This window comes from Brachycentrus maculatus, unplaced genomic scaffold (assembly GCF_059751285.1).
Source record: "Brachycentrus maculatus isolate JH-2025_06_01 unplaced genomic scaffold, ASM5975128v1 h1tg000135l, whole genome shotgun sequence".
NCBI classification, from domain to species: domain Eukaryota; kingdom Metazoa; phylum Arthropoda; class Insecta; order Trichoptera; family Brachycentridae; genus Brachycentrus; species Brachycentrus maculatus.
Genome location: NW_028280888.1, coordinates 262,003 through 270,823, shown reverse-complemented (window position 1 = coordinate 270,823; position 8,821 = coordinate 262,003).

The following is an 8,821-nucleotide window of genomic DNA, read 5'->3' as shown; positions in this document are numbered from 1 at the left end:
CATTTTGATTAACAAATCAATTAAAATCAGTTAAAATTCAAAACTTAACATCCCAGGCTTAATATTTTACTTTTTCAGTCAGGAGTTATTTTCTGAAGTTTTTTTGTCAATTTATCACATTTCTGATCTAGACACTCGATAAAATACACGCGTAACAGTTATATATTCCATATTTATTGGTAACAAAGTAATAGTTATAATTTTATGAGACAATTTATTTTTATAACTCGGTTGAATTTGAACGCCTTAGACGCTTCAAAAGTACGAGTCACACGTGAGCGTTATGATTTGTTGGACTGATTTATACCACAAAAATCAATATGTTTTGTGCGTGCTACCTTTATCTGCATTTACAGATTATTTCTCTTTGTTCTCGTTTTACCAGGTGCAAAAAATTAGCGCCTCATTGTTTGACAAATCATGTAACTTGTATTTATTCGGGGAAACATTTAATTGGCATTATTTTATACATAATAAAAAAAAACTTATATGCCGAAGGGTTAAGAAATCAATTTATACGTATTTTTCAACGACAACGCCTATGTCATTATATATGTACACACTCACTAATAATGATGTATTGTAAATAAAAATCTCGTATGTGGTGTATTAGTTGATCAAGGCGAGTAAACAATTTATTCGTTTGGGTCTTAGTATATGAATGTCACCGAAACTCTAACATAAAACTTCTAGTACTTAAAAACAATAAAAAAATTCACTGGAATCGTGTGTATTTGTGGAAAATTACAATTCAAAACCGCAGAACGTATGCTTCGCATAAAAACGACCAGTGGAAAATTTACGTGAGTGGAAAAAAGTCGTAGTATTAGAACATACGTAAATTAAAATATGATAGGTGCAAGCGTATAAATATTTATATGCACAGTTCCAGGCATATTCTTTGAATATTTTATAAATCATGAGTAGATAACGACAAACGTACCCACAAAACGTTATGCTATGTCACCTGTCATTCTGTGATTTATGTAAATATGTATAGATATATATATATATATATATATATATATATATATATATATATATATATATATATATATATATATATATATATATATATATATATATATATATATATATATATATATATATATATATATATATATATATATATATATATATATATATATATATATATATATGTAAAATATGTAATATAAATAAATATATAAATATTTATTTATACAACTATAATTTTTTTTTACTGATTTGGCGTCCCGATAGATCTCCATTATTTATATTTTGACTACTAAAATCAAACACTAATTTTGAGTCTCCTAAGTTGTATATCTTATATTTAAAAAAAAATGATTCGTGACAATTGTTTCGCCTTGTCGCATTATCAAACTTTTATTTAGTGCCCTAACAAGTTTACCTAATATAAATTTAGAAGTACACACACTCATTATTAACACAAAAGCATGCAATTATTTAGCAATTGTTACTTAGTAGCATTTGTGTATGTGGTTTGCTAGAAACAAGCATGCTCAAAATTCGACAGTCGTTCGATTTTCAAGCATGCTACTTCGAGTTTTCTGAGAGCATCTAATCAGATTTGCTTATGAGCATGCTAGTGTCGATGTATATAAAGAGCATGCTTATTTCAAGAAAATATATACAGCTAGAGGGCATGGTCGTCTTAAGCATGTGTATTTGTACCTTTACACTTTTAAACCACGGTGCCAGTGATCATATGTACACTACATATGTATATATGTACATACATAAAGATCAGGTTTTCATGCCGAAGGAATTCCAGTCAACAGTCGCATAACCGAGATGAATGTAAAAATAGATTTCGCGAAAGTTTACACGCCGTAACGTACTCGCACCTACGTTGGCTTGGTCATGTGCTGCAAAGCGTTTACGCGATGTTTCATCAGACATATTGCTCGCTTTTAGTGCTAAAATTTAGTCACATATGTGAAGCCATATTCCGAGAACATTCTCGGAATATGGCTGTAAGAAGACGCACCAATATAGACCTTATACACACATATGAAACGACTGTGTAAGCGGAGAACATGTTTTAGTAATACATAATTTGCGGATGTGTCACGAAGTACTTATTTACTTTGTCGCTCGAATGTAATTTTCGTGATCAATATCACAAAAATGATTTTTATTTCATTTAAGACATCTGATTTATAACGTTAATATGACGGTTGATCCTAATATCTTTTGTTACTTTGGATACGTACTGCGAACCGTTAACGCGATATTTCATCAGATATATGGCTTTTAGTGCTAAAATTTATTCACATGTTCTCGGAATTGGCTAAGCGAAGATGCACTAATATAGATTTTACACACATACAAAACGATTGATGTAAGCGGAGAACATGTTTTAATACTGATTTGTGGGTGTGTCACAAAGTACTTGCGTATTTACTAAAACAAACGAGTGTAATTTTCGTGTCCAATATCCTTTTTTTTTAATTTAATTTAATTACGTCACCAGATTTATTATCTTAATGCTTCGGTTCATTATAATATCATCTGATACTTTGGACATTTACTGCAAAACCGTTTACGCGATATTTCATCAGACATAGCATTTAGTGATAAAATTTATTCACATGTTCTCAGAATATGACTATGCGAAGATATAGACTTTACACACATGCGAAACGAGTGATGTAACCGGAGAAGATGTTAATTTGTAGGTGTGTCACGAAGTACTTGTTTACTGTGACGCACTAGCAGTGAATTTTTCGTCATCAATCTAATAATTGATTTTATCTTAATGCGTCGGCTCAAACTAATACCACTTGTTACTTTGGACATGACATACTATATTATTATTGTGACGAGTTATGATGATTGAAAAAAAACGGATGTTGCAGAATAAAAACGATAAAAATTCATCATACTTTATCGAAAATGGATTGAAAAATCATTGGGAAATACTAATTAGCAAGTCATTTATTGAATAGCACTTCCAAATGGACCATTAAACAAATATTAGTCCTAATATGTACATTTGTTATATAAACAATATGAGTAAAAAATATTTCGCACACTATCTGCGGGAAGGGTAATTTTACCGTTTCACTCGACTGGTGGTGTTCAGCGGGAGGGTAATTTTACATTTTCACTCGACTCTTCGTAAATTGCGTGTAAGTTATTTTTACGCATGACTTTTGCGGCATCAGTTATCATTATCTAACTAACTAACCATCACGCCGCTTCCTCGCAGAGGTAGGTAGAGAGAATTGAAATCCACACAAATCTGTATTTTTAAACAATTTTCGCTTCTTCCACATTCATGCATATCCTCATACATACCCGCCGATTATTCCGACTCCTGACCACTTTCAAGTATTTGAAATACTTTTTTTCTGGCAAATCACCCAACACCCGTTTTTCCTCGGTCTTCCTCTGCATTTATTTCTAACCACATGCGACCCAGATTTTTTTTCATCACTCATTCGATTCACATACCCAAATCATCTCTGTACATATCACTCATTACTTTCAAGAACGTCATAAATAAAAAAAATCGTCAATTTTGAGTTGTGCATGTTTTCGGAATGCACAGAAAATGTACTATATCCCAGCTAAAGCGGCATATTTTTAACTTAATATTTACCCGCTACAGGGCAGACAGTGTTGTTTTTTGCATTTTGAAGAAAAGGTATTGTTTAATTATTTTTTTAAATATACTAAATATTTTTCAAACGGACAAAAAACCTTCAGGTTTTTCCTAAAAAGATCTGTTGCAGGGTAAAAAGTTCAATAAGTGGCTTGATATTTATTTTTAATACATTGTATTATATTTTTGAACTTTAAAAACGTTCTCCTGAAAAATCAAGTTTTTGATTTAGGACGTTCTTGCAAGGAGTGAGCGATATGTCCAAATATTTTCATACTGGATTTTTATTTTACATTTTAAAATTACATCGTTTCAACAAAGAATGTGTCGGGTTGTGGTCCCGTGGTTGGTGTCGTAAGTTTCTAGGTTCGAACCCACTCTACCACAATTTGATACCTATTTCTAATAATAAGCCGCTTAGGCTCACAGAAAAAGTATGAAATTGAAGTATTTTTGTTAATAATAACAACACAAATATTTCTCTACTTAAAAATAATAATAACGTATTGACTCCTTTCTTATTTGGTGACTAAGTTAAAATATGGATTATGAAAATGATTATTAATTGTGGATCAAACGTTGATTGAAATGATAATACATAAAATACACGACTTCTGAACTCTGATGCATTTTTGTAATGTCTTTCAAAGTACATTGTATTTCCCTAAATGTTTTTTACGAAGTGTTTAATATTATCAGATTAGTATATATTTGTTAATTTAAAAAAAAAACAATTAATTATTCACTTCATAATCCAACGGACTATATCACAAGTTTATCAGTTAATCATTATTAATATTAATATTTACAACATTTTGAGTGTGTCCAAATACTTGTTCACAAATCTGGATTACCTCCAATTGGGAGTTTTTTTTATATTATTTTGAAAATGAAAGAGTTTCTGCTCAATAAAAATCTTCTTTCATCTCACCATAGATCTCTATATTTAAATTCTAGTAAAATCAAGCACTTTGTTTTTTAACAATATTGAACAATATATACCTCTACCTTCTTCCCTAAACGTTTTGACCAATATTATAAGTCTACTTTTGGTTAGTTGGAAGATATTGCTTTTTAGCGATAAGGTCGTCAATGTATTTTTTTTTCTGTACAATAAGTTTAAATACATCCAAAAAGTCGATTACCCGCTACAGAGCAGAAAGTGTTGTTTTTGCATTTTGAAGAAAAGGTTTTGTTTAATAATTTTTTTGTAATGTAATAATTTTGTAAACTTATTAATTTTAAAATGAAGAAAAAACCTTCAGGTTTTACCTAAAAAGATCTGTTGCACAGTAAAAAGTTCAATAAGTGGCTTGATATTTATTTTAATACATTTCATTATATTCTTAAACTTTAAAAACGATCTCGTGAAAAATCAATTTAGTTGATATATGAAGTTGTTAAAAGGAGTGAGCGATATTACATCAATATGTATACGACAGTACGGATTAGGTGACATATCTGATGATGTCGATAACGACGAAATCCGGTCACTGATCAAATTAAATAAATGTGGATAAAATTATAAAGTGGTTTTATTTTATATTTATTTGCGGTTCCACCAAGAAATGTCCAAACATATTTATTGTAACTGCAGATAGTTGGTAGAATTCCATATTGAATTTTGTTGGGTAATACAATATATCCAAAATTAAACAAGGTCTATTGGATTGAATTCTACATTTATTTATGTATGAGTGTTTGATAATGTCTCAATAAGACGAAACGCGTCACGTATTAACATATACATAAAACATTGTAGAATTCAATCCAATAAACCTTGTTTAATTTTGGATTTATTACCCAACAATGTCAAAACACGTGTTTTGTATGAAAAGTTATGTAAATTTTTTCAGTATCTTGTGAAATATTCATAGTATTTGGAAATATCGAGAAATGTGTGAATATTTTAACATACTGGTATTAGGAAAAAAATATTCTTGTGAATATTTACATTTTGAATAAATTTTTATAAAATAAAGAATTAGTATGACCTTTCAATGTTATGAGTCATTCGCTAAAAAAATATTGCGATGTGAGTTCTGAGAAGATAACCTACATACATATATAAATAGGTAGTTTATACATGAAATCTTAATTATAAACCTGATCCTTCGCAATTTATGTTAAACCTATTTAGATCCAGGATATCAAAGAAGATTTTTATAGATTTTTTTAAAGTCAAATAATATAATAGCATCAATAGGTAGACTATTTGACTTAGTAAATATTATAAGCTGTATTTTGTGCAATACACATTTTATTAATAATATTGAAATACATTTATAGCCTACTCCTTTATCCGGATGTGCGTTGGCTTCGTAGTGAAGATAACAATGAAAATGGTATTTTCTGGCGTTTCTCATGTGTGTGATTATAATCCAGGATTCGGATCTCACATACTAATATAAGAGTTTCTGCTTAATAAAAAAGCTTCTTTACATCTCACCAATAGATGTCTCTAGTGAAGTTCTAGTGATTCAAGAACAAAGTATCTAAATTGGTTCATATATATAGAACTTCCAAGAATTTGAGTAGTGTGGTTGTCAATAATGGGTAGAATTGATGGATGTTACACGTGTGTAAAGTGATCACTTAAACCAGCCTATGACGGTCGTCAGCCCCGTAAATGCCCAGACTTCCATATTCTTCTTCATCTTTGATGAGATGTCAAAAAATAATAGGATAACTTTAACTTTCCATTAGGACTTTTATATGATGCTTTTTGAGAGGTTTGGTTTTTAAACTGACAACATTGTTTCTACATACTGTTAATTTGACTGTTGATTTGTACTCAGTACGTTTTGCCATTTTAACATGAATATACTGAATGACCATTTGTGTGTCGTAGGTTCGGTGAATGGGCCGAAAGCAATATTCAGCTTGATCCTCTTTTTCAACGCTAAATTTTGTTCACCGATGAAGCACATTTTTTGTTAAATGGCTATTTCAATAAACAGAATTCTCGAATTTGGAGTAATAAAAACCGAGAAGCCTTTGTCGAAACGCCCTATATTCATTAAAAGTCACTGTTTGGTGTGCTTTATGGGCAGGTGAAATTATTGGCGCATATTTTTTAAAAGACGATGCCGGCCAGAATGTTACGGTCAATAGAGAGCGCTACAGAACCACGATTACGACTTCTTTGTACCTCATTTGAATGGCAAATGGCAATGTGTGATAGAGCTGTGGTTTCAACAAGATGGCGCAACATGCCACACAGTGGGTGCCACCATCAATTTATTGCAAGAAATTAGAACTTATTTCTTTGAATAAAACACTCTTTATTTGTAACGGTTGTCGATCAAATTGTCATGTAGTTAATTGATTCCGAAAATAAAAAAAATAAAAGACATGTTGAAGCTATCTACATTAAGGAGTTGACTCATTATTTTATTGTGATTCCAGCCCTAGTCTGTAAATTGAAACTAAATTTTCACTTAATCTAGCTGAAGGAATTTGGAAATTTATCAGGTATTGATTTGTAGGCGTCAATCTATATAAATGTAGCTAGTGGAAAATTATCTATGGGTCAAATTCCCATATACATGATTATTAATCAAGATTTACAAACAATATTAAATAAGATTATTTATATTTAAAATTTTGTCAAGCGACGATTTATGTGGGTATGTATGAACGCCCCTCTGCACCTTTTTCGGAAATAATAACCATAAAATTACCCACATATGTGTCCATACAATAAAATAATATGCGTGTTAAATACAATATTAGTAATGATCATGTCTTTATGAACAGTGTCCGTCGATGGTTGCTTCTCGTTGGAAGGGACAAGGCAGAAAGTGAATTAATTAAAGTCCAGGTGTAATTATTTTATTGTAAAACCTTAATACTGCAAATTGTTATTATACCTATTGTATAAAATGTAATAAATAAAAAAAATTATAATAAATAAAAAAAATGTATTAACATGTAAGTATTTCGGCTCAACACAGGCCATGCCTAAAGAGCCGTGATACATATAGTAAAAAAAAATGTATGCATCTATTAAATAAATAAATTAAATAATATATGTATATATTTATATATGTATATATATATTTATATATATATATATATATATATATATATATATATATATATATATATATATATATATACATATAAATATATATATATATATATATATATATATATATATATATATATATATATATATATATATTTTTATATATATATATATATATATATATATATATATATATATATATATATTTATATATATATATATATATATATATATATATATATATATATATATATATATATATATATATATATATATATATATATATATATATATACATATATATAAATATACATATATTTATATATATATATATATAAATATATATATATATATATATATATATATATATATATATATATATATATATATATATATATATATATATATATATATATATATATATATATATATATATATATATTATATATATATATATATATATATATATATATATATATATACCTAAAGAGCCGTGATACATAAAGTAAAAAAAAATGTATGCATCTATTAAATTAAATAATATATGTATATATTTATATATGTATATATATATTTATATATATATATATATATATATATATATATATATATATATATATATAATATATATATATATATATATATATATATATATATATATATATATATATATATATTTATATACATATATATATATATATATATATATATATATATATATATATATAATATATATATATATATATATATATATATATATATATATATATATATATATATATATATATATATATATACCTAAAGAGCCGTGATACATAAAGTAAAAAAAAATGTATGCATCTATTAAATTAAATAATATATGTATATATTTATATATGTATATATATATATAAAATATATATATATATATTATATATATATATATATATATATATATATATATATATATATATATATATATATATATATATATATATATATATATATATATATATATATATATATATATATTATATATATATATATATATATATATATATATATATATATATATATATATATATATATATATATATATATATATATATATATATATATATATATATATATATATATATATATATAATATATATATATATATATATATATATATATATATATATATATATATATATATA